The 28,000-nt window shown below is 40.2% G+C and overlaps 1 long non-coding RNA gene across 1 annotated transcript in view; it reads left to right on the top strand.

Annotated features, from left to right (window-relative positions):
* LOC132649476 (uncharacterized) overlaps positions 1–28,000 on the top strand; it is a 111,902-nt gene that overhangs the window by 17,932 nt on the left and 65,970 nt on the right. Inside the window, exon 2 of the long non-coding RNA XR_009587923.1 lies at positions 26,179–26,319. This is a non-coding gene — a long non-coding RNA (uncharacterized LOC132649476). The remainder of the gene's footprint in view (positions 1–26,178; positions 26,320–28,000) is intronic.

Below are 28,000 nucleotides of genomic sequence, written 5' to 3'. Positions count from 1 at the left end.
TCTTCTTCTCTGAGAAGAATTTGACAGAAGCCTACATATCCTTTGAACTCTAAAGCCCTCGGCTTTCCAGGAACTTAATTAAGGATTCCTTAGCTTTACCCACATTATCTCTATCTTTGTTCTATCCTAATTGGGCTCTGAGCAGTTCTTGACTAGCATTTCTGACAGAATTTCCATGGCACTTCTCTGTAACTCCTCCCAGCCTTCTCTCCCCCTAAAAGGAGCCTGATTCTGCCATAAATAGATTCTTCCAGGCAAAGAGGGGACTTCATTCTCACTTATGTGAGTTGCACAACCTCATATGTCACAGAAATGAGAGTAAACTTAAAACTATTAAGGTCAGCACACACATTACTGTAGTTGGCACCCTGAAGTACGGCCCAGCTAACACCCTTGTGTGAAGAGGTGCCAGGTGTTTTTGCTGGTCCAGCCCCAGCCCCCAACCCCAGCCGAGGTGTGATTCTTTTCAGTTACTGCTCCCCAAAAAGGATTTCACGGGGCAAACTTGGAAAGGCAGAAAAAAGTGTCTCAAGCAAATTTTGCGTTTCTGTAGATCCCAGAAAAGATAGCCTATTTTAGCTCGAGAACAATGAATTGATTTAAAGAGCTGAGACAGAAGGGGGGAGGGGTTGTGCACAGAACGTTTGTAGCACTCTCAAGGGTAGCACTCTGCCGGGAGTAGGTGTGCTAGGGCACATCGTTCTTGCGGGGAACCCGAGAGAGCTGTGAGTCTCCCATTTTGTCCTTTAAAATACCAGCCGGGCGAGCATGCTAATTGAAGTGAAGAGCTTTTGACATGATGTATAAGCCATATTCCTACTTAGTCACACTGTCCTGTTAATTTGCTTTCCCTCACACAACACACACACACACACACACACACACACACACACACACACACACACAGGGTCTCAGGTTGTAGCCCTGTCTGGCCTCCAGCCTGGCCTTCCTTTTGAAATTTTTCTATTTAAATCTGATTTTAAAAATGGTTCTATGCACATATGCCCATGTAATATAATACCTTCTATTTCTCAAATCCATTTATAAGTCAGTTATTTGAATGTTAAAAAAATTTTAGAAACAAAAAATATGATACAAAAAAAAAAAAAAAAGAGTCAAAGGGAAACTTGGTAATTCCTGAGTGATCTCTCCTTTAGGTCCCTGAAATTCAACTATGAGCTGGGAGAGAGCAATGCCCATGGGAGGAGAAGAAAGGATTTGCTTGATAGTTTGCTTGCTTCTCCTCTTCCTTTTCTTCTTCTTTTGTTTTTGTTTTCTAAGACAGGGTTTCTCAGTGTAGCCTTGGGTGTCATGGACTTGCCTTGTAGATCAAGCTGCCGTCGAACTCACAGAGTACTGTGATTACAGGCATGTGCCACCGCTCCTGGCTTGGGATTTGTTTCTTGAATTTGAATTTATCTTTGCAGAAGCTGTAGCCTTTAACGATGCTGGCGTTGTTATCTTCTCAGATCCTGTCTTTCAGCATTGCCCATTGCCTCAAAGTCTTATCTAAAAAGCCCCTTGTATCTATCTAGGTCCAACCAGGATATAGAAACACACAGTGATATAAAGAGTAGAAATGACATGAAATTATGAATTATGCTAACAACAACATAGAAGAAGGGAACCCCATTGAAGGTAAACTTGGAAAAGTATGTCCCTTTCCAGGGCACTTGGAACTGAATGCAAAAGGTCTTCTTGCAGCTACTGGATGGTGCAGATGCCCTCTGCATTTCCCAGGCTTAAAGCTGGTCCAGTGGTAGGAAATAAGGAGCAAGCTTCTAGGGCATAGACAAGTTAATAGGGCACGATCTGGGAGGGTTGGCAAGCCAAGGCTGTGGGCAAATGAACTGAGGAGTCACCTGAAGAGTCATCAGGCCAGGGCTATGAGCTCAGCTAAGGTCCGTGCCCCAGGGCAGAGCAGAGCTGATGGACTGATTGTTCTTATGAGGTAGCCATGTGAGAGCGACAACAACCAGCGCCAACCAAAAGGCCTGCTGCACAGCACTAGCTTGAGGGACCTCTTCCTCTCCCAGGGGGCATTGCTTCTCTCAGGGCCTTCTACTGACAGATCTTCCATCTGGATCTCCGTGAAGGAGAAATACTTACAGTTGACCCTTCATGACAGCACAGGTGCTTAGGGGGACTCAGAGCTAAGAGGCAATAATTGATAATTAGCCCACTTCTAATCAGGGACAGTTAGACCTAACTAAGCATATTCCCCAACCACCTGCTTTCCTCCTTGTCCACACAGTAATCTTCTTCTGCAGTGAAAAGAATTCTAAGAAAGCCGCACATGCAGTGGTTTTATTGAAATTATGAATGGCTGATTACATAGAGTCATTCCAGGTTGGGTCTGGGTTTTTAATTGACACTTATTAGCATATCACCTGGCTTGTGGCCGGCTTACCAATAACATTCATATAAATGTGTACTAAGCAATAATAATCATCTGTAAGTAGTTACAACTTTAAAATGTGCGAGGGAATGGGATGAGAAAGGGTCAAGACGTAAGCACACAGGTGAGAAGCGTGATGGGATAAGTGAGTAGAAGGATCAGCTCACTGAGGAGTCTGTGTCAGTATTTGGATCATTTCCCCCATGTAGCCTCAGCATTCATAGCTTCTTCCCTTCTGTTTTGAAATTACAGACCCACTAGTTGTCTTCCAAGGTGTGTCACTGAATGTTTCCAAACACAGAGACTCTTGGGGAGTGCTCTGTGGAGGTTAACAAGCAGGAGGAGGAGGAGGAGGAATGGTGGGCACATTGTTGATGGGGACTAGTTTTGTTTGGCTATTCATCTTCATTAAGTGCAGTAAATATGCTCCTTACTGAGGATGTCAGAAAAGATGACTAATATCTATATGTTTATTTTCTTTAGTAACTATGTATGATTTATATTTTCTTATTGCTGGAGGAATCAGCCAACTTCAATTTTATTATCTATTTATTAATTTATTCATGATATTTTACCTTTTTCAAAACATGATTTAAAACAAAATATTTAAAGCACATAAAAGATTAACATACAGGCCAATAAGAGTGATGAGAACATAAAAGTAGGCTCTATCGCAGAAACTGGAGTGGCATGCCAACATGGAGAATGGGGATTATTTGGGGCCATCTATTGCTGCTTAGAATATTGGTTTACTTATAGAAAGGATTGCTTTCTGTACATCTAGGACAAAACTTTTATCCCACTACATACCTACTGGATAACCTTGCTAAGAATTTTCTAGAATTGACTCACTCTCCTGTAAGAGACAGGTGATATTAGTATGTCCTGAGAATTAAAAAACTAACTTAAAAATATGTTCTTTGTTAGTTTCACATACAAATACAAAAATATTTAGAGACTGTCCAATCCCCTTCACCCTCCCCAACTCCTCCTGGGCAGCTGCATTCCTCTCCCAACATCATAATTTCTTTTTGTTGTTTGTGTTTCTCCTCCTCCTCCTCCTCCTCCTCCTCCTCCTCCTTCTTGTTTGTTATCATCATTGTCTTCTCCTCCTTCTCTTCCTCCTTTTCCTCATCCTCTTCTTTCTGTTCTTGTTCTTCTTCCTCTTCTCACTCCCCCTTCCTCTTCTTATTCTTTTTCTCCTCCTTTTCTTCTTTCTTCTCTTTTTCCTCTTCCTTACTTGTCTTCTTAATCTTCCACTTCTTCTACTATAGCCCACTGATTCCAGTTAATGCTTCCTATGTTCTATGTGGTCCCCAATGGAGTGTGGGCAAGCTACCATGGGCCACAACACTGAAGAAAATCAAACCTCCCTCCTACAGCAGCCGTAAACTGCAATCGTTCCTCAGATCAGGAGTAGGGTTTCCTGAGCCCCTTTTCTCTAGATGTTGAAATTATGAATGCCTTGATCTTGTGGAGATCTTGCGCTAGAAACTATTGCAGTGAATTCTTAGGTGTGGCAGCCCTATTATGCCTGCAAGTCATTATACCACAGCAATCTTCTGCGACCTCTGCCTCTGTCCCCTCTTCAGTGATGTTTCTGTCCCCTCTTCAGTGATGTTTCCTGATGTTTTCTTGGGGAGGTAAGGTGATACAGATGTCCCAATAGGGCTGAGCATTCTTAGTCACTTATTCTCTGTATTTTTAACAGTGTAAATCTCTATATTAACTGTTTGCTACTGAATCAAGAATATTCTCTGATCAGGATGAGTTAGTCAAGGTTCTCTAGGAAAAAAAAAACAACTTCTTATAGAATGAATCTCTCTCTCTCTCTATATATATATATGTGTGTGTGTGTGTGTGTGTGTGTGTGTGTGTATACATATATATATTAGATTTATTAGAATGACTTACAGGCTACAGTCTAGTTAATCCAAAAATGGCTCACAATGAACAGAAAGTTCAAGAATCCAGTAGTTGCTCAGTTCAAGGCTGGATATCTCAGCTAGTTTTCAGTGTGTGCTGGAATACCAAAGGAATAGGTTCTAATTCCAGTGAGTAAATGATCTTGTAGCAAGGAAAGAGCAAGCAGGCAAGAAACAAAAATCTTCTCCTTCCATGTCTTAATACAGGCTTTCAGCAGAAGGCATGGCCCAGATGAGATATGGGTTAAGGATCTGGATTACAGCTATGTCTTCCCACCTTAGGAATACACATTAAAAACAGATCTTTCCACTTAAAATTAAGTAAAAATCCTTCCCAAGTATGCCTTCTATTTTGGGGTTTTAGTTAATTCTAGATATAGTCAAGTTGACAGCCGAGAATATCCATCACAAGGGGTAGAAGTGCGCTAGTCTGTGAGTATAAGGATAAATATTTAGAAGTCAGTTTTATGTTGTGTCCCTTAAGCAAAACAATAGTAGTAGCAAGGTCTATGATCTCTCACTCCATGGTTTCTTTGCCAAGTATCCAGTGGCAGGCCAGAATCTCCCTTGAGAAGGGAACCTTAGGTTTGCATTGGTTACTTTCCTGTTGTGATAAAATGCCTTTGACAAAGGCAACTTAAGATTATCTTACCTTACTGTTGTAGAGAAATAGGACTCTATGAGGATGGAGTGGAGGCAAGGCAGCAAGTGACAGGCATGATTGCTCTCCAGCCAGCCAAGAGCCCTAATCTCAAACTGCAAACACAAAGCAGATAGAGGGAACTAAAAGTGGGACAAGGCCTTAAGCTCCCCAAACTGGCCTCCAGTCATCTACTTCCTTAAGCAAGGTCACACTCCCTATTTCTCCAAACAGTGTCACCAACCAGGACCAAGTGTTCAAATGCCCTAGACAATGGGAGACATTTCTCATCCAAACTACCACAAAGTCCAGTTAGAAAGCTACTGATTACCCCTGTAACATTCATGCCACTATTGTACCAATGAGTATAGCTTACCAGGCTAGTGATTATTGTAGCTTGCATAGTTCACAGTTGGGTAAGCGTATTCAAAGTCTTTTTCCCTTGGTAGCCAGCAAATTACCTTCTGGAAATTTTTTTCCTTTTTAGACATGTGTGATTGAGACTCTCAAGTGTAGCACCACAGGACAGAGAAGAGTTAAAGCACCCTAGAAATTTTTACTGTCAAATGTAACCAATTGATTCTGACAATGATGAAACAACCCTATAGAAGGTTAGTTACAAAATGTATCTTACAGCATGTTGCAAATGTATACCTACAACACAGGTATCTTGTTATTTAGACTACCCCTAAGAAGAACATATTGTCAGATACTTTCCCGAGTGGAATTATTCTGGAATGGGATCTCACGAAGTACCCCCATTCTCCTGCTGTAGCCTCCTGAGTCCTAGGATTACGGGCATTTGCCACTACATCTGGTTAGAACTTTTGATTTGAGATTGTGTGACTAACATATAGTTTCAGAGACATCCAATCCTGAGAGTACCACTCTGGAGGTGGATTTTTAGGGAGGGGAGTTTCTGAGCATGTTCTTAGGACCTGGTATGGTGTCTGGACCAAAAGTGAGCATGGACTGAACGCGAGGAACCCTGGCTCCATTTTCTCAGAACTGCGTGGAAGCCATGTGGTGATTTTAATGAAAAGTCTCCTCCATAAGGTCAGTTATTTAAACACTTGGTCCCCAGTTGGTGCTTCTGCTCCGAAGGTTATGGAAGATTTGGGGGTGGACTGTGTTGAAGCGGGCGTAACCACAGGGGGTTGGGAACATGTAGCCTCTTCACATTTGCGGTTTGCTGTCTGTGCTTTCTTCATGTGGTTAAAGAGGCGACCCCTCAGCTTCTTTCTTGGGCTACCTCCTGCCATGCTTCCCCTAGTTGATGGCCTTTCCCTCTGGAATCATAGTGTTTTCTTCCATCAGTTGCTTTGAGTCATCATGTTTTATCACAGCAACTAGCAACGAATCGAGAAGCCATCGGGGTGATGGACACCTGTGTAGTGTCCCCTGTCAGAAGTGCTTACTCTTTCCATTCATTTGTCCAGAGCACACATGACATTGGTAAAGACAAGCGGCCTGTGGAATTTTGTCTGAGTTCTTTTTCACGCTGGCTTTCTCTCCATGATTATAGTTTCTGTGTATGCACATGCATATGATATGTACGCTTGGGGAGGCAAGCATGCCGTGACGCACAAGTGGAAGTCAGAGAAAGGCTTTGAAGAGTCAGGTCTCTCCTACCTTCATGTTAGTTTTAGAGATAAAACCCAGGGCGGGCTTGCATGGCAAGCACCTTTACCCACTGAGCTGACATGCTGGCCCACCAGCCATATCCCTTCTTTTTCTTTCGTTTCTCTTTTCCCCTTTCTTCTCCCAAGTCCTCCTATGTAGTCCTCCTACTCTCCTTCAAATGCATGACCCTTTTTTCCATTAATTGTTATTGTATGCATATGTATGTTGCATATTCTTAAATATAACATGTGCAGTCTGTATAATGTTACTTGTATGTATGTTCTGAGGCCTGAGCATTTGGCCCAACTGGATATCCAGGTGGTATTCTGTTTCCTGGGGAAGACTACCTCTCCTGTTTCCAGCTTTCTTCAGTTGCCTATGGTTTGTTTTTTTTTTTTTTTTTTTTTGCAAGGCTGATGTCTCATGGGTTTTTCTCTGTTTACTTTTGCATGTCTGCTGGTGTCATCCTTGTTCAGTATAATCTTAATGCTCAAAATTCTGAATCTCTTCATGGAACCTCAGACCCACAACACCAACTGCTCATCATAATCCACCCAAGACAATCTCTTTCACACATGCCCTTAGCACCTCAAATTCCACATCTCTCAGACTCATCTTATTTCTCAAACTTCCTTCCAACAAAACTTAAATCTAGAAAAGTAGGGTTCCCTTTCCTCATTATCACTGTGGTCAACTTGTTCTCTCTTTTGAGAATCCCTCAGCTGAAGGCCCTTTGTTCTTACTACTGTTACCACAGTTCAAGATGCCTTTGCTCTTTTCCTTAACTGTACCTAATAAGTCACTCCGCTGTCAATCCTGCTCTCATTTCTGCTCACTGCTCACCCTGCAGAATATTCTGCAACCTACACCTGATTATGTCATTTCTCTGAAAAGAACTGTGTTGTGTCCACCTTTCAGTCTTAGCATAGTTGTCACCAACAAGAAGACTTGTCTGCTTTTTCTGTGGGTTAGATTTGAAAAAAAAAAAAAAGGTATATTATATAGAGAATTGCTTTTTAAAGAATCATGGAAATGTAAGTTGTTTGTGAGAGGAATACAAGGCAAAAGTTTATTGAATAAGAAAACCAGAATTGGTCTCAGAGTTAGTAAGTGTAATTGAACATCTTATAAAATAAATGTCCTTGAAAGTACTAGCAATCATGACATTTTTCTAGTATTGCCTTCTAAGTCCATCTGCTTTCCACTTAGAGCCATCAAATCGTCTGCCGCCATCATCGCAGCACAATCTCTTGACCACTGGTAAATTGCTACTAGATTATTCTATCTTCCCCCTTGCTTGCTTTCAGAGTCTGGTTTTTCAAGTTATTTTACACAGTGCGATAAATCTCTATTTCAGGCCTGCTGCCTTGATTATATCCCTCTGTTTCCCCCAACTCTCTCAAAGAGTCCCACTGTCTGCAACATCAAATACAATCTACTAATAATAGCCTTTGAAGTTTTCCATCAGACTGGCTCTTCCCTTGGCCCACTTTCAAGGGTTGTAAATCAGTGGTAGTGCCCACGCCATAGCTCTCCTGTTCCCACAATAAGTTCTCAACAGTCACAGTAACAATGGCGTACCATCCACAACCCCCTGCCCAGGGACAGCTTCAGTCCTACCTACTCCAAGAAGAAGCATTTTTTTTTTAATTACAACCTATAACACCCCCTAAATCCTTTCAGAACATTTTAGTGTCCATGTATATATTTGTTATAATATTTATGTTAATCATGTTTTTCATCTTTAAATCCTTCTATATATTGTTTAATCTATTCTATATGTCATGTCATCTGAAAGAGTTAGAAATGGCACTTTTACCTTTGTGGGTCATTAGCAAATTTATTTGTTGATTTAATGACTAATCAGTGGATTCCAGGTGCTCCATATGAGGGAAGTAGAACTACAGATTCGTTGCAATGTGCTAATCAATATTTAGGAACAGAGCACAAATACTAGGAAAGATTTTTGAGTATACCTAAATCTATGGAAAGTTTTTATTTAATAAACGCTAATGGAGAGGAAATGCATAGAAGAGCTACAGCCACTGTGAGCTTTGCCTACACATGTTTGTCTGAGCTCTTGAAGAAGTTCCTTATGCATTAGACATGAAACAAAACACCAGCTCCATCACTTGGCCATGCTGATTTCTGATATAGCCAGGAACTTGAAAATAGGACAGTTTCATGAGGAAAAATAGGAAAGTTTCATAGGCTTTGGAAATCATCACGATTTGGGGCCATTTCTGGTTATGTTTCATGAACCAATCATTCTGAATTACTTTTAATATTTGGTAGCAATGTAATGGTTTCTAAAGTTCTAATTTTTAGAACCCCTAGTCACTCCCTAAAGACTGTTCTATGACCAGTAGAATTCTAAAGGACACCCCAAGACTCGCAAGATTCCTGTTCCTTGGCAAACTTTGCAGATAAAAATCAAGGTTGCGAATTAATTGATTTTAAAGTAGAGTAAGTTGGATTCTGCAATGGGCCCAGTGTAATCAATCATATGGGGCTTTAAAACAGAAGAGAGAAGCAGAAGAGAGCTTGAGCCAGGCAAGTATGGTGGAGAAGAAAACTAGAGCTTCCAGACAGACAGGTCTAGAGACAATTGCTGCCTCTGGGAAACAGAAGGGTGTGCAAGGCTGGAGAGAGGTGGCTGGAAACAAGATTATCAGCCCACAGGGACCTAGGAAATGGGACAGACCTTCAGGTCCAAGAAACTGAACCGAGTCACTGGGGCAGCAGATGCTTCCTGGAGTCTTCCATAAGAGCGTGGCCAGCTGCCATTTTGGGTTAGACTATGTAAGCTGTGGCAGAGCAGCCAGTCAGATGACCTGGCTGTTGAGCCATCAAGCTTGAAAACCATAAGTGGGTATAGTTCTAAGCCACTGAATGTGTAATGATGTGCTCTTGCAGTGGTAGGATATGAATACACATATCAAAGGCACACAAAGGCTCTTTGACCCTGTCCTTTTTGTTGGAGAGATTTTAACTCAGTGCAGAGTGGAGATGGTACCACTCAGCAACTTATGATTGGGGTAGGATAGAAAGGCAGGGGAAATCATAGCAACATGAGAAAGGGCATGAGCCATTTGCTCCAGGATCAGCCTGCCGAGCTTCTTAGTGAGTCAAATCTAGCACAGTTAGCATCTGCTTAAGGCAGCTCTAGAGCCTTCCCAGGCAAGCGTGCATATTTTAAAGAATCTCACAAGAAAATCCCTATGCAATCCTTGTTTGATTTGATTGTGCCAGATTATAGTCCCTTCCACAGCACCCCAGAGCTACCCTGTAATTTCACTTAGCAAAACAAAAGGGGAAAGGAAAGGGGTGTTTGAACAATGTTTTGAGCTGTAACTTGAGAGGTAACAAAATATATCCGGCTGATGCCCAGACCCTTACTTAAAACTCCCCCTGGGGAAGCCCAAATTCATGCCTGGGTATATCCTGTTCTTTCCCTTTCCTTATGCCTGCATTTGCAACCTCTATCCAGTGAGCTAAGACTCTTTCCCCAAAAGCCCCCACCCATACTCTTGCAGTATGTTTTTCTTTTTGTTTTTTGTTTGTTTTCTGAGACAAGGTTTCTTTGTGTAGCCTTAGCTGTTCTAGAGTCACTTTGTAGACCATGCTGGTCTTGAACTCACAGAGATTTGTCTGTCTCTGCTTCCCTGAGTGCTGGGATGACAGGTGTGTGACACAGTGCCAGGTTGTGTTATTTTCTTAAGCACCTTTATTTTTAATAAAGACTGAACTCGGCTACGTATTGGCTAGTTCCAAGATCCCTTCTTCCACCAAAGCTATGAAGCCTGGATGCCTAGTTTGAGGCCCCTAAAAAAAACTAAGGGAACACCTTAGGGTGATGAGGTGACAGTGTGGAGCTTCGTCTCTGCCCCTCACTATTGGATATGACAAACTACAAATAACAAATATACTATTACCTTTATTATTGTTTTTTTAGGAAACAAAATTAAGCTTCTAATCCCTGTGAAGTTTCATATTTTTCTAAACCTTTCATAGCCAATATATTTCATCTGTGCTTACATTTGGTATTTGGTTGACTTAGTTGGAAGTATTTTGGGAATAACATTTTTTTCCCTCACAATTTGATAGCTATTTTTCTTGTCCTCTAGTTCCCACCTTGTTAGAATTTATCTCATCATTTGCATTCCTGCTCTTTTACAAATACTCTTCAACTCTTCTTTCAAAGTGGTTAGCATATTTTTCATGCCATGTGTCTTCATATCTCATGATGATTTATCTTAATCAGTTCTCCTCTAATTGCATTTTTGTGACCATGTTCTGGGACATTCTGATCTATAAACCTATGACTATATGTTCTGTGAAGTTTCCTTAAATTATTTCTTTGATAAATTCTTTCCAGTTTTTCTTTTCTTTGTGAAAAACTTAATATTCAAATATCGAAACACCTTGCTAGATCCTTTCAAGTTCATCATTTTGTTTTCAAACTCTATCTTCAAATATTATTTTATGGAGATTTGTTACATTAATTCCTGAAATTTTGTTTTGAAATTATATTCCATGCTTTTTAATTTCTGGTAGAATTTTGGTTGTGTGTATATATGTATGTATGTGTATGTGAATTTTCTGTCATCTCTCTCTCATCTCCCTATCAATCATCTATCTCTATCTCCCTTATCCCTATCTCCTATTATGTTACAGATTTTTTTTAAAGTTTCTTCTCTTGCCTTCTTTGCTTCTGTTACCCACATTTGTGTGTGTGTGTGTGTATGTGTGTGTGTGTGTGTGTGTGTGAGTGAGTTTGTTTTGGGCTCTGTTTATGTGAGAGGTATGCCTCAAAAACATGTCAATTTTCAACACCATCTAGAGAAAGTTCAGTAAAGTCAGAAGAATAGAATCTCAGCTGTGGAAGTACCAGCTATAGAAATGGGCTGCTCTTTGCAGTGAGCTCTTCTTGGTAAGGAGCTTTGAATCCAAACCTGGTAGCCAGTACTGCATATAGGACTTAGTCCTGATTATGAAAGTGAATGAAAATTATTTTTTAATTAAAAATAAGTAAATGTATTCAAGCTGAGGAGTAAATGGGTGAGCCCTCCAGATGCTGGTGCAAGGCTGTTTGCTGCCAGTTCCAACCTTGTGGTATCCTGATGAGCCATGGGTTCTCAGACAAGGAGACACTGTGAGCTTTTTCTGGAGCCAGGCATTTCCTTCCTGCCTGTCATTTTACAGCATGTACTCTCAGCCTCCCTGTCAATTCTGTGAGCTCTTAATATTCTTTTAATAATTCCGTTTTGCTCAAGTTACCCAGATGTGATGGAGTCTGTCACTCTTTTCTGCTATATTACACCATCTCCATGCTTCTTCTAATGATTTTGGAGGCAATTTAGCCTTATAAGGAACACTAGCCTGGAAGTGAGGGGATCAGATGCAGACCTGGCATCACCATTTAATTATAGTCAAGGCATTTTCTGGAGGAGAACCCCCAAAAGAACAGAAATGCTAAAAACCCTGGCTAAATAGACCTTTGTAGTTTCCTTCAGGCTGGGATAATCGGGCTGCTGGGAACACTAAACACGAGGAAAGAAATTCTGCTAAATTAAACCCAACAAACATTTATTTAAGGATAATTTAAAAAACATTTAGAGAGGAGATAGGATGGGGGGAGACGGGAAGAAAACTAGCTGTGCTGATTGATAAAAGGGCTCCAGGCACTTCCTAACCCAGGTCTGACCTGTACATGGAGGATGCTGGATGCCACATGATCAATGGACCTGCTTTCCTGGTGGCTCTTCACGTTACAGTTTGGGAGAGAGATCTGAATTCAGGCCATCAGGTTTGTATAGCACATGCTTTACTGACAACCATCTCCCCGACCCAATTTTCTCTATGTTATGGCACTTTGGGGAGATCAAAACCAAAATATCACCCATGACACATTTCTCATTCAATTTTAGGTTCTCAGTCCGACTCTTATTTTTTTTTTTCCTTGTGTTTTAAATTACCTCTTGTGATCCTTTTTCTCCCTCAATATTTTTCTGTGGGACGTACATAGACTCTTCTGTTAAAACTTCGTTTATTTTTGCTTGTTTATTTTAAATGCTTTTTATATGTTGTGTGTGTGTAAAGGTGTTCAAGTGTGTCTATAGGTGCATGAGGGTGTACATGGAAGCTAGAGATGGACGTAAGAGGTCTTTTTCAGTTACTTATAATCATAATCAGCATCATCATTATCCACAAGATCTGTTACTGAATCTCAGATTGGCTGATCAGCAAGCCTTCAGGATCCTTTTGTCTCTAGTTTCCGGTTGGGTCTTGTTGGACTACCATTCTGCCTGGCAATTTGATGAGTCCTCAGGGATTGAACTCAGGTCCCCATGATTGTTCAGCAAGCACTTTACTTACTAAGCCAACTCTCCAGATCCATAAATGTTCGTCAGACAGTCTTTCCCACTGAGCACTGTCTTGTCCATATCCTTTAGGGCTTTTATTTGTTTGTGTTTGAGACAATCTACCGATATTGCTTGGCCAGCCTTACACTTGGCTGTGTAGACTTGTTCATGCACTGCCATGATTCTTCTGTTTGTTCCAGCTAAGTGCTGGGGTTACAGGTGCACATAACCATCATGTTTTCCTTTGATCTGAATAACTAGTGTTCTTGTTTGATGACTTTTGTTCAGTGCTGCTTGGTATTTTTTTTAAGGTGTGTTTCACCATGATCAGTGAATTGCTTATATAATGGCAACATTTTGTTATTGTTATTGTTTTGTTTCTTAATTTCTTTCATGGCCTAATATATGACCAGTTTTTGTGAATATTTTGTAAGGGTTTAGAGATATGTGTTTTCCCTGTGCATTGGATGCAAAGATTTTTTTTATGGGCCTTAGTAAGAAACAACTGATTAATTGTATAACTTTAAACTATTTTAAAATTTCATCTCTTTCTGTAAGAAGTATGATAAAATAACCCAATATATCTGTGTCTGTGTTTTTTTTATCAACTTCTTTTTCATAGTTTTGTCAATTTTGCTTTGATCCTTTTATAGACTATTAAAGAATTAGTAGAATTTTGGGCCATCACATTTCCTAAGCAAAGGATTCTTTTCATCAATATAAAAATATAAAGCATCCTTCATTTCATGAGCTATTTTGTGCTTCCTTTTTTGCATGTATAAGTATGTGTGTTATGCTTGCATGTATGTAGGCATGCTTTCATGTATATATGTGTGTGCAGGCACATGTTCATTGTGTACAGGTGCGTGTGGGTTCCTGTAGTTGACACTGGGTGTCTCTTTCACATCTTCTCCCATTGATATGCTGAGATGGCATCTGTCACCCAATCTGGCACTTTTCTGTTACGCAGTTGGGCAGTTAGCTCTGGATATTTCCACCCTCAGCTTCCATCTCCCTGATGTGACAGAGGACTGACCATTTTGGGACATATTAAATCATGAGGACTAGGCACACAACAGATTTTATACGAAAGAGCTTTACTAGATGGGGATGAGAGAGAGAGAAGGGAGAGAAGCATATGATTGGGGGAGGGAGGGAGACACCCGACAGAGAAAGGAAAGAGGGCCAAGAGGGCAAGAGGGGCCAAGAGAGGGCAAGAGAGCAAGAGACAAGAGAGGGACCATGTGGCGTGTTGCTCCCTTTAAGGAGCAAGGTAACCACACCTTCCAGGTGTGGCCACCTGGCTGGCAACACATGATGACATCATAGGTTGCTAGGCAACCCAGAAGCAGGTGCCTAAATGCTAACAGACCACATCCACCCTGTTCTTACCTGGATTCTTGACCTATGAACTCTTGTTCTCAAGCCTGCACTGCAAGCTCTGTGCTTGCTGAGCCATCTTCCAAGGCTTGCACTTATTTTGATCCTTAATTTACTCTTACCTCACCTGTTTTCTATTTTTCCATTCATTCACTTCTTGTATTTTAAAAAATCATTTGCCTGATACTATTTTCTAATCCCAGTCTCTGTCTTTGAATAACAAATCTTAACCCATTTACAGTTACAGTATTTTTTACAAGTTTGTACAGCTTCTTATTATCTCATGTTTCCTCATTCTTTCTAAGGTTCACCATTGTTCTTATTGCATTAATGTCCTTCTCTGTTTTCTTTACCAGTTTGAAGGTCTCTATCTTATCACATTTTTTCTCATTGCTATCATTAAAAACTTAATATTCATATCACATTTCTTTCTCCTGTGTCAAGTTTTTTATATAGTGTTTCTATACCTCCTCCATATCATTATAGTGTCTGCCCCGGGATAGTTTTATCCATAATATATTGCTAAAGTATTATTTCAGAACCCACATGCATACTGATGAGCCTTTCTGCATCATTAAAAGCTAATCTTAGTGTAAACCAGAAAGTTCTAAGTTACTCTTCTTAGAAGCTTCGAAGTTATTGTTCCATTGTTTGCTCACAGTGATGATGATAAGCACTGTCAAACTGGCGTCTCTTTTCACTTTTTGTCTTTCTTATAACATTCAGAAGTTTACATTAATTCACAATAGTGTGAAACTCAATGATAATGCCATGTGTGTGTACACAGGCTTCAATTACCTCTATGCAAAGCTTGAAGAACCATTTTAAATACATTTTCCCTTAATAATGTGAAGAATTTTCTTTGTTATTTCTTAGAATGGTGTTATTGTTCATTCTTTTTGATATGTCCCTTTTAGAAGCCCTGTGGCTTCTATGTTTATATCTCTTGCCTCTTTTATAATTCTAATCTCTTAAGCAGTTGATTTGACATTCTGAAATTGTTGGTTCAGTCTTTAAACTCAACATTTTTCTCTTCAATCATTTAACTATTGAGTCAAATTTTTATCTTTTCATGTTCAAAATACAAATTTATTCCTGAGAAATACGGTGTCGTGAGAATGAGGATCTTCATATAGTTATTCTAATAACTTGTTCTATTTGCCTTATCAATTTTATTTGCTTTCTTTTGTGGTTGTTTTGTTGAAACTTACATCACCTTGTAGTGAATTTAGTTTTTATAGATTGCCAGTTCTTGTTTTTTGTTCATCTTTCAGCTAGAGAGATCCACTTATACCAATGCTTTATCTGTTTTCTCTCATTATGCGGTAAGCAGTGGCTTTCTAATTGGCAGAGGCACACTGAAACATCTTTAAAAAGAGTAAAAAGGGAGAGAGACTCCTGCCAGGCACAGGAGGGCTCTGGTTCTCCCATGCATTATCTGGATTGAGGACCTTGTCTTTACTCTCCTACTTTTGTTCTCAAATTACTGTTCCTGAATGAGAGGCAAAGGACAGACATCAGTACAAGCTTCCAAATCTTTCCTGTCAGTCTCCTTCCCCTCCACGTCACAAGGAGCACATGTCTGAGTGGCCTAGGTAGATGTTGAATATACATACACAGAGGTTTGCATCAATGCAGAGAAACCTTGACCTAAGATGATATATCTATTATTTCTCTTTGGAACACCTGCACACACACACACACACACAGATTTTATGGTACCCTCATCCTTGTAAAGATAGTGTTAGAACAAAATAAGATATGCCAAAAGCATGAAAAACCTGTGAAGAGCTGCCTCCAAATACCATCTTATTAATAAGATTGAGTCTTCCCTAGTTTCTGAATACATGGTCCTCAATACAAATAATGATACTTTCTAGTCTCCAGTTTTCCTGCATGTATAATTATCTTCCCCTGTATTGTTGAACTAGCTGACACGGCTAAAAGAATGTTAAGCAATAATATTGCAGATGTGCTCTACTCTGATTTCTGATTCCACAACACCATACTTCTCTTAATGTATTTGCTGTTAGTTTCTGGAAAATGTTCTTCATATGAATAGAAATTATTATTTGATTTTTATTCATTTATTACTAATAAGGCACTACTATATTTTGCCTAACACATTTTCTTCATATGGCTATAATCATATTACTTTTTCTTTCACATTTTAAATATAATAAAGAACATTTCAAATACTGGATTGAATCATCTTAGAATAAACTCTATTTAGCTATAGTACATTATTGCTATATAATTCTATATTTAATTTGCTCAAATTTTATTTCAGAAATCTATATTTATAACTGAAATTTTCTGTAATTTGCTTTCGGGGATTTTTGCTAACAGCATGAATTAGAAAGCTTACTGTCTTTTTTTTATTTAGCTCCTTCTCATGTTACAAAGGAATTACATCCCTATAAACTTACTGCAAATTGAAAGCATATCTGAATACCTAGCCAATGGTCAGCAGCAGAGTGGGCATCCAGTAGCTAGGTTCTTAGTTTTCATCATGGCTGAGAGTCACAGCTCCCTACTGCCACTGCCCTGCACTGGGTCTTGTGTTGTATCTTGGTAGGCCAGAAAACCAAAACCTTAACAGAGTGCATTTGTAGGAATGCGCACAAAATTGTAGAGTCAAAACATTGAAAAATCCTAAAGGGAACCACCCACTTAGCCTTGCAGCCAAACAAGAGCTCTCCAGGGCCTTTTTTTCAATGGGACACTGAATCCCATTCTTGAGGGTTCTGCCTCAAGACCCAGCCATTTCCCTAGGGCCCCACCTAAATACCATTCATTACACAGAGGATTAGGTTTCAAAACACAAGCTTAAGGAGGAAGGACACTATTAGATCCTATATTCCTCAGCCTTTTGTTCTGGAGTTGACGCCGTCAGAATTTTATTTCTTCAGTGGATTGAATTTCAGGATTTTTTTTTCCTACTTCTAGAACCTGTGGGGGAGACGTGTGTGTGTGTGTGTGTGTGTGTGTGTGTGTGTGTGTGTGTATGTGTGTGCGTGCTTGAGAGTGCCGACTCATGAGGAAGCCAGCACCGTAGGCCAGGTCCTCTGCAGACCTTCACTGAATTGCCCCTGTTTCACTGGCAAGCAGCGCCAGGTCTTCCCAACCCTGAATTTTCCACCTTTCTGTGGGGAGGATTCTCACAACTGTCCCTGGTGTTCCACCCTACGGGATATGACTTCCTCCAACTCCCTAAATTGCGTTTCATCTTCTGAATGATAGTTTTATTTATGTATCTCTTCTACTCTTGGTCTCTTGGCTCTTGTATTTTTATGGCTTTTTATTCCTCTAATGATCATTTTATTGAGTTTCTGAAATGGAAACACTATGAAGGCATGTGGTCCAGACATATTTCAAAATAGGCATGTTTTAGTTTTCTCTCTCCGTGGGCCTGTGATTGCTAAAGTCCCCACCTGCCATATCCTGCCCTCTACCTAGGGGCGAGGCTTCTCTCCCCTGTAATCCCGGTTTCCCCTTGCCCTGCCCTTTCCGCACTTTCCCTCTTCCCCCAGCAAGCACTTCCCTTCTCCCTCCCCCTCCCTGGCTGCTCCCAATAAACCAAACCTGCATCTATATAATGTAGCTTCGTCTCGCTATTAGCTCATTTTGTTTTAGTAATCAGTCACCTGGTGCCCGTGACTCTTTAAACCCTAGAGAAGAGTACCCGGCCTGGTGACTCAGCAACACTTCCCACCTCCCTCTCCGCCTGAGGCAATTTTGGATTCAGTAAGTGCCCTGTTCCCCGGGGTACCTCTTCTAGGGTTCACTCTTGTGTGAAGATGTGAAGAGGAGCCCTTCCGGAACAAGGCCACGCCTTTGTTCCGAGGTAATCTCACGTTTCTGGACATCTGTTCTTAGATTAACCTCGCCAGAGCTGCTGATTCTAGATTCTAGATTCGGAACACCACTTCAGTATTTTGGGATTCCGGCAAAGGCTGGGAAAATGGGTGTTTCCGGGTCTAAAACTGATCCCCAGACAGCTGTTGGGTGTCTGTGGAAAATTTCCAAACTCTCTGTCCAGCTTCTTTGGAAAGTGTGCGTTCACCCCCACCCCTCTTCACTTCCTGAGGCTGTGTCTGCGCACAGGATCCTCCACACCGTCCTGACTCTACCCCACACCCACGCAGGTCTGGGCACATGGAGACGTGGCAGGCATTGGCTGGGCCGGGTGGTTTGGGGAGAAAGGGGGTGGAGCGATAGCTTTGTTGCCACCTTTTAGTGATGATCTCATCAATTTTCTGTTTATAATTTGTAAATTATATTTTACAGTTAAAAATGTTTTGGTGGTACTTACATGTGGGCAAAACTATATTCAGCCTAAGTAAATGGATTGAGAGAATCCAGCTAAGGAAACTGATTTACATACATTTACTAAATAAAACTCATATCAAACTGAAACAAGCAACTAGAAACTGCTTTTGCTGAAAACATCTTCTCTTCCCTGTGTTGGTCTGGCAAGGTAAGGAAAGGGGAGAGCCTGCCTGGCCCCTTTGCCTTCATTTTGTCAGTACTAGTGCAGAAAGCACGGGGCAAGCTACTGCCTTTTGCAGGAAACTTGATCACAGACACTGAACCTCAAGACTGAGTTGTTTACAGGAGAAACCTGTTTCTACTTGTGGCTTAGCTCTAGCACACACCTTTAATCCGACAGTTTTCTACTTGAGTATTGTAAACAAGATTAAATAAGTCAAACATAGATCAAGAGGAGGAGCAAACAGTTGGCAAGAAGTTAACATAGGAAAAAGCCAGAGTACGAGGAATTAGGAGGAAGGATAGGAAGACACATAGGAAGTAGAAGGGAGGGACATTCAGTTTGAAGGTTGTTTTTTTTTTTTTTTTTTTTTTTTTTTTTTTTGGGGGGGGGAGGGGTGCACATCTGCTGAGGAGGAAAATCAGCTGGGTGCTTTTTCTGCCTTTCTGAGCATCAGGCTGGCTCAGGTGTCTTCATTGGTAAAGATCAAACAATTGAGATTCTTTTTAAAAAACAACAGTCTTTACCTTGAATTACAGTCTCCCTGATGGATACTATTGTCCGTGAAAGGAAGGCTGAACCCTGACTAGCAGATTGGTAATTTATCAGACCACCCTACAGGACAAATCTGAGCTAAGACAATGATGATCAGTGAATGGGAGGGGACCACATCTTGACCAGGCTGCTTAATGGTGTATAACACTTGTCATCCATTTAAACATAAACCTTACTTTATACACTGAAAAAGGAATTGGGGTCATTGGGTTCTTTTACTTACTTTTCTTCCTAACGTGGTCACTTTGAATTAATCACTTAAAGTTCTTTAATAGGCCTATTGGAAACAAGTGTCTGAGAATAGCTTGTTATGGCCGCTGTAGCCCAGGTTAGCTTAAAATGTCTGGTGATGAAACTGGTACTGTTGCCTTTTGATAGATTTATACCTATGTCGCATCTACTATTTCTACTAAAATGGAACTCTTAGTTTAGATTTTTTTTTTAAAAAAAAAGCAGTATACTAAGCCTCATAATTGAGAGCTCTACTATTTAAACTCTGGGTTCTATACTGGAATCAAATGAACAAAGTTATCTTTGCTTTGCAGCAAGGAAGGGTCTGTGTTTGCACGTGGAACCCTTATGTTTCATTAACACAAATAGTTCAGGACCCACATATTTAAAAGCTATCAGCTCTCACAGTAAATATGTCACTGTGGGGCTTAGTTTATTATAATCAATTGGTAATTAGAGAAAATCTCCGCAGAATACAATAGGTTTGACATTCATTAAAGCAGTTCACATTAACACGTCTTCTAAAGATTTCACACAATGACTGAAGTTCTTTTTATTTTTTAAATTTCTTCAGTAGGCTTAAAGTGCAAGAGATTTATAAAGGACCTTCTGAAAATATGATTCTAAATGAATTATGAACCAACTATCTAAATGGACTTTGGTAGATCAACATCAAATTGTATCAGAATTTTTGATGTCTAAAAGGGCCAGGGAGTATTTCATAAACACAAATATAAAAGTTTACCTCTAAGCTCAGAAGTATTTTTTAAATAATATTTTATTGTTATTTTCATACAATGTATTTTGATAATATCTACCTTCCTCTTGGGTTTTCCCCAACTTCCCCACTCACACAGCTTCATTTTTTTCTCTCTCTCTCCTTAAACAAGAACACAACAGCAAACAACACTGAATTCAATTTGTGTTGCTCAAATCAGTCTTGAGTGTGGGGCCTTGGATAGACTTTTTTTCCTCATCTTATTTGCTCTGTATTTACTCAACTAATGAGAGTGTTAGATGTTTGTAAACACAACCAGGTTATTTTGTTTAAAATAGCTTTTTTATAAACCATGAAAAAATGTTGATCCCTTTATAAAACAGTTTTGAAGCTTTAGGTTTACTTGTTATCCATTGGACTTACAGGGCTCTAAAATGAAGCTGTGAAGAGTTTTGCCATCAGACGGCTTTGCACATGCATAGAGCTGGCTTACTCTCAAGCTCAGTCTTGGCTTCTCATCCGAAATGCTGGGGAATCTGAGGTTGGAACGCTGTAAGCAGGTTGTTTAGTTCAATATTTAGAAAACAGTGATGTTATTATTTCTCTAATTATTAGAATTTTACAAGAACTAATTTAGTTTAGAAATATATGTTGCTAATAGAATGTGAACAACATTCTACCCCTATTAAAGAAAATGGGAAGATGTCCTTAGAGGTATAGAAAAATTTAATCAAAATACTTAGGGAATTGTGGTGTAATTTTAGGAATAAAATGGGTTAGGACAAATTTCACACCCTATACAGCTTTCCTTTTTATTAGCCAGCAAAGGACAGAGCATTAAAAAGTTGCCAATGTAAAATGATTTTTAATGTCATTCATTATTTACTTTTCAGGGGCATTAAAAACATACATAATAAGTATCTCGCAGTTTTATTAGCTAATAGATATTTAAATAGATTAACAAATTATGTTCTGGGAGATAACATGGTAGGATTGCTTGAAAAATTATGTTATGCATCATAAAATTTTCAGTCAGGAATATATTAAACCAGTTTATTTCCATCAGTTTTCATACATTTCTTTTATCAGGCTGCTAGCAAGTAACCCCTGCTTTAGTTCTCTTATCTTGGGCTGTAAGTAACAGAAGACCTGGATGTTTAAAAAGATAATTAGAAAGAGATTATTTTCTCACATATGAATAGCGACTATGGCAACATTCCAGGATTGGCCTGTTAAACATTTCTCTGTGGAGTGTGTGTGTGTGTGTGTGTGTGTGTGTGTATGTGTGTGTGTGTGTGCATGGGTGCGGGTGTGTGTATTCAAATGTGTGGGTAGATTATTAATGCCTTTATGAATGTGGATGTACTTATGATTTTGCAGTCATCCTTATATAGTTCCCCTTCTTTTTATTTTTGTATTTTTGTGTGGATTTGTATGTATGTGCATGTTCACATGTGGAGTTTGTATGCACGCTTTCACGTGTCATTACTCTGGAGCAGTCTATGTCATTTTCTGAGACTAGGTCTTTCTCTAGGACTTGATTCTTGATGGCTAAGCTGTGTTGACTGATGAGTGAGCCCACGGACCCTCTGTCCTTGCCTTCCCAGTGAGGCGACAGGCACAAGCTCTTCACTTGGGCTCTAAAGAGGAAATGTGGGTCTCCATACCTACACAGCAAGCGTTCTACCATTTGAGCTACCTCCCAGCCCACCTGTTAAATACTCCTTCAAGGACTTTGACCCCCTCTTCAGAGTCATGGTTCTAGCACCTAGTGATGCTTAAACACAACAGGAAAAAATTACAATGATTAGATTAAATTAATCAATAGTTCCTACGTTGGTGTTGGAAAGGATTCATGGCTGGGAAGGCCACCTATGTGTCGATAAAGTGCCTTTCGTGTGAGGAGGAGAGAACACGTTGGAGTCTTATGAACTCACAAACATACCTATCAATCAGCCTCTGACACTGGCATTTTCACAGCTGTCTAAGTCCGGAACCAAAGGTTCTCCCATGTTTCTTGCAGGGCCGATCTTCCTTTCCATGATATTATTAAATCCTCCTTCCTCTCCTTCCTTACCCCACCCTTTCTTCTCTCTCCTACTATGGTAACCCCCAAGGCAAAAGTTCCTAATCTCTTTGCTTCAAGTTAAAAATCTTTACCTGTCATGATTTGTGATCTCAGTGTATTTCTCTTTTATCTGTCTTCATAAATGTCTCTAGATAGTCTCCCAAATTAAAAAAAAAAAAACCTTCCTACAAATCTACTTAGAGTAAACTAGTACTCAATTCACTTTTCTCATTCTTTACGTAGTGAATTAACATGAAAACAATATGAGAAATTGCCCTAGAGAATTTCATTAAAGGTCTGATAACTGAATTTGTCAAGCTTCTCCAGAGGAACAAATCCAATAGGGCACACAGGCACAAGCACAAACACAAGCACAGCACCCCTACCCATCCCTAAGCACTCCTATGCACCACATACATCCCTATATCCCTATACCCCTATGTACCACTATGTACCCCTATGCACAAAACCACACACATGCCATACAGCCTTGAATTACTTATTCTAAGGGGTTGTCGCACATGATCACAGACACCATTAATCCCTAAGGTGTGTGAGCTGGCAAAATAGAGAACTAGGAAAGCTAATATGCAATTGCATTTGAGTCTTGGGGGCTCTGAGGACTAAGAGAGCTGATAGTCTGCTCCAAGCTGAGGGCAACCAGTCTTGAGAAAAAAATGGCAACATTTCACTTTGAGCCTGAATGTAGTAAAAAGTCATTGTCCTGCTTCAAAGGCAGCAGACAGGAGGAATCTTTTTTTTTAACTTGGAGAAAGGCGTCACCTTTTTGTTCTGTTTGGACCTTCAACTCATTCATTGAAGACACCATGTGAGGGAAGGCTGTCTGTTTGTTTTATCTGGTGTGCCAAGCTCATTTCATCCAAAATCACTGTTACAGAGAGAAACATCTGGGATACAGTACTGAAGGCAGCTGCCCTACCACTGGCTTTCTTGCCCTGAGTTTAGTGAGCTGCCACTGCTCAGACACTGTGTTTGCTGGGTGAAGGCCACTTGAAGAACCAGGGAGTCCAGAGGTTTGGTTGGTCTCACTAGGGAGACAGGTCGAGTTTTGGAGCAGCCTTTGGTTCTGATCCCATGGCTCCAGGTGTCCATAGGTCTGAGGTTGGAGCTCTGTGCCCCAGTACCCAGAAGGTAATCAGTGGCCAGTGAGCACAGCACACAGGTGTGTGGCTAGAGGCTAGCATCCCCAGCCTGCGGAAACCCAGGAAAATTTCCAGGGATTAGCTGGGTGCCCTGAGGTCAGACATGCTGTTTCCCCAACTGTGGGGCTTCCTCACGACTGGCAGACCCAGTCTGTGGTGTTTTGGGGCCCACAGTTTGGTCTGGGATGGTGACAGTGCACAGGCTTGTGGCTCTGCACTGTTGACCGAGCGCCTGCTGGAACGTCTGAACTTTCCTGGGGCTTCCCTGAATGACCTGAGGTCAGACCTGATTGCTTCCCTCACCGAGGGGTTTCCTCTCACCCGGGGAACCACAATCGCTGGTGTTTCAGGGCCCACGGTTTGGCCTGTTGGTTGCTGTGCAGTTACTGCTGCCCTTCTGATCACACACAGTGTGCGCTCTGCGCCACCATCTTGGATTTCTGGGAATACTGATTTTATTGCCCATGAATATCAAAGAGTAACATGCCGTGAATTTGAAAGCACAGATACATTTGCCTGTTTTCTGCTCCATGTTACAATTCTAAACTATATTGTTCCTGAATAAATATACTTGAAATTAAATAGATATACTTGAAATTAAAACAAAAAGAAAAGAGCATGTCTGTAGACAAAAAAAAAAAAGAAAGAAAAAAAGAAAAAGAAAAGAAAAGAAAGATGAGATCCTGATTTATTCTTGTCAGCCTAGCATAATATAGAGTCACCTGGGAAGAGGCAACCTCGGTTAAAAATTGTCTCAGTCAAATTGGCCTATGTATTTCTATAAGAAATTTTTTTAATTGACAGTCAATATACCTGGGTCCAGCTCACTGTTAGTCAATGACCCTGGGATGCATAAGAAAGCTAGCTGAGCATGAGCCAGAGAGCTAGAGAGAGAGTGTGTGTGTGAGAGAGAGAGCTTGAAAAAGAACTAAGGAGAGAGATAACGAGAGAGAAGAGACAGAGAGATACAGAGATAGGAAGAGCTTGAGAGAGGGAGAGAGGGAGAGAGAGGAAGAAGAGGGAGAGGAAGAATAGGAGAAAAGGAAAGAGGTACTCCCCTCTGGTTCCTGCTTCAGTTCCCACCCGACTTTTCTGAATGATGGACTGTGACCTGTGAACATAATCCAGATAAACTTTTTCCTCCTCTGTGTTGCTTTTGGACATGTTGTTTATCACAGCAACAGAAAGCAAACTAGAGCAGAAGACAATATGGAGACACTAAAAATAGCTCTCATAAAAAGCAGTTATATAATGCTGGTAGTCTTTTTCTGTTTGCAGTCTTTGTTTTATCCTCCTAATCATATGAACCCTTCCCTAAGTCATAACAAATCAAGTTATATCGTTTATGCTTGTAAAATGTTTTCTTCCTTCCCTGGAATTAATGACCTTAAAATAATTTCATTTATAACATTCTTTAGCTTCAAGTTAAATCTACATTTAGAAAGTGTCCTCTATTTATTGGCTAACTAGTTCATTCTTTAAACTCTAGGACCTGAACACATGCTGTGGAAAGTATGGTGCAATGAGCTGAGCCACTGACTGTGAGCAGGAGTAGTGAGACTTTTGTAATTTTGGTTATGTTTTCATTTTAACCCCAAACGTGGGGATGTGGGGCTGCTTCACAGCAGATGACTCTGGTTTTCCTCATGCTCTAGCAGGGGCGTGATTTTGCCAGCTGCAGATAGTTTCTGCAATTCTGTGATGTTTAAAATTCTGGGGACTTTTCTGAGGATATATAAATGCTAGAGCCCTGATAGGTGGGTTGATGGTTGGTTGGTTGTTAGTTAGTTGCTTTTGGTTGTAGTTTGTTAAGTAGTCATGCACAAAGAAGAAACAAGGAGAAGAAGAAATTAAATATCCTGATGGTGAAGATCAAACTTGTTCCAAGGAACTCAAGTGCCCAAATAAGCAGGAAGTAGTATAAAGATAATATCACCCTCTTTCCCTTCTATCCTTCCCCCCCCCCCTCTCTAGTTTTAGGAGGGATAGACAAGGGTAGAAGAAAAAAGGAACCCACAAAGTAGCAAATGCTACAGGGAGGCCCTGAATAGAGTTCTTTCTCTGATTCTTCTCATTCCACATGATCCACCCATTTGCTGTTACTCAGGGACATTCCTGTATCATCTTGCTCTCTCATCGTTCTTCACCCAATTTAAAGAGATGTCCATGGTTAGCAACCAGATATCTGATCAAGAGAGATGCTCATCAGCTCTTCTTACCTTAGCACAGGAAGAGTTAATGTTAAGAAATCTGCAGATGAGGCTCCCCTCTTCGCACAGGAAGAGTTAATGCTAAGAAATCTGCAGATGAGGCTCCCCTCTTCTGTGCCTTTATTTCCTAGCGATTCTAACATATAGAGTACTCTGGGACCCCTGAACTCTTCTACAACCAACCAGGAGGTTGAATCCACCTCCCCCATTTCACTTCAGTGTTTTTCTTATTGTAAATAAAACCCTTTGTGTCTTTCTTTCTGAACCACTGGTTCAAATCCTTTTCTAAATTTTAAAGCAAAACTCTTCCTTGGGGGATTCAGTGGACGGCCTTTGAAGTAGTTTGGTAATTCTCTGTTTCATGGAAGTGAAGTTTATTCAAATAAAAATGGTTTGCTATTCTTTTATAGTGCTTCTGGAAAGTTATTAGACTTCAAATGTGATGGATCCACACAAGAGCCTGCCCAAGGCTTGAATCTCCTTTGCCTGGCGCTCGCTAAACTGAATTACAGGCCAAAGTTGTTTTTTTATGAATCTTCTATACTTTGCAGGTGAGTAAAGCAGTCTCACAGAGCTGTGGAGGCTTTCACTCTGTATTAGGGAAAAGTAAAAATGAGGCTTTCAAGAGATTATTTAATAGTTCAGATAGGCACATTTAAACAAGGAACTGTCCTACAATATGACCAGATTATTGAAGAGGAAAAATTGCTCCAAAGTTACTGATGGGAGCAATGAGAAACAACTGAAAAACATGTAGTCCTCCTCTCCAGAAATTCTTTTGTTGTCTCCAGCCAGTGTGTACTGAGTGGGACACATGGCCATCCAAGACCATTAGACACTGTGGTCTCTTTGATTCTGATCCATGATGTTGGTCTTATTTTATACATTTAAACACTTTCTCCTTAATATTGACACAAAGTGTCTTTGTCATGACCGTACACATTTGCTATTATTTTAATATTATATAATATTACATAAATAATAAATGATACATGTTATTTATATAATATTACATAAAATAATAAACTAATCTTTTTTTTAGAAACTTATCTCTCTAGGCATGGTAGTGCATGTCTGTAATCCTAGCAATCAGGAGGCATAGGCAGGAGGATCACTGCAAGGTCAAGGCTAGCATGAGCTGCATACATAGCAAGTCCCAGGTCAAACCAACCATGTTTATATAGCAAGATCCTGTTTCAAATAAGTGTTATACAAACTCAGATTTTCATCTAACAACCCATGGATAATTTTTGTTCAAATTCATTTTTTGAAGGTTGCATTTTTAAATTAGCATACTGAGTTACTCCATCAGGCTTTATCATACATCTTTGGCTCTTTTGTGTGTTGTTTTCTTTTGTTTTTTTTGAGACAAGCTTTATCTGTGTAGCCCTGGCTGTGCCGAAACTCACTTGGTAGACCAGGCTGGCCTCAAACTCAGAGATCTACTTGCCTCTGTCTTCTGAGTGCTGAGATTAAAGGTTTTTCCTAACCTACCCACTACTCTCTCCTTCCCCACATTTCCTCATCCCCATTTCCGCCCATTCTGTATCCCCCTCTTCTTTCACTTGTGTGCTTCCTGCTATTGTGACACATTTTTGTTTGTTTGTTGTTATTGTTTTCAGCTGAGTTGAGAGCTAATAGGCTTACATATGGCTTTTCCCATCTCATTTTTTGGGGGTTATTCCTTCCCTTCTCAAGCTGATTTCTTCCATATTCCTGTACCTTTCTCTGCTTAGGCCCTTCTGCTCTCAGGCATTAACCTTGCTACTTTTCTTTCATCCATACTTTGCACTCCCCCTAAAACTTGTTTCTATTTTCCCAGCTTTACCGGTAATCCTGGTTAAAGATACAAAACAAAATATTTGAAACTAGGATCAGCATATGAGAACAAACCTAAGGTGCTTGACTTTCTGCCCCTGAGTTACTCCATATAATTTTTTTTCAGTTCCATTCATTTTCCCCCCAAATTTCATAATTTTGTTGTTTATTGACAGTTGAGTAATATTCTATTATGTATATGTACTACATCTTCATTCTCCATTCATTTGTTGATGGACATCTAGGTCAATTCCATCTCCTGGCTGCTATGAATAGACCAGCAATGAACATGGATAGACGGGCATTTGTGTAGAATGTAGAGCTCTTTGGATGTATTCCCGGGAGTGGTAAACCTGGATTATGTGGCAGTTCTATTTCTAGCTTTTGAGAACTCTCAGAACTGATTTCCAGAGC

The sequence above is a fragment of the Meriones unguiculatus genome, chromosome 20 (genome assembly GCF_030254825.1).
Source record: "Meriones unguiculatus strain TT.TT164.6M chromosome 20, Bangor_MerUng_6.1, whole genome shotgun sequence".
NCBI lineage: Eukaryota > Metazoa > Chordata > Mammalia > Rodentia > Muridae > Meriones > Meriones unguiculatus.
This window is presented reverse-complemented; position numbering and strand designations above follow the sequence as displayed.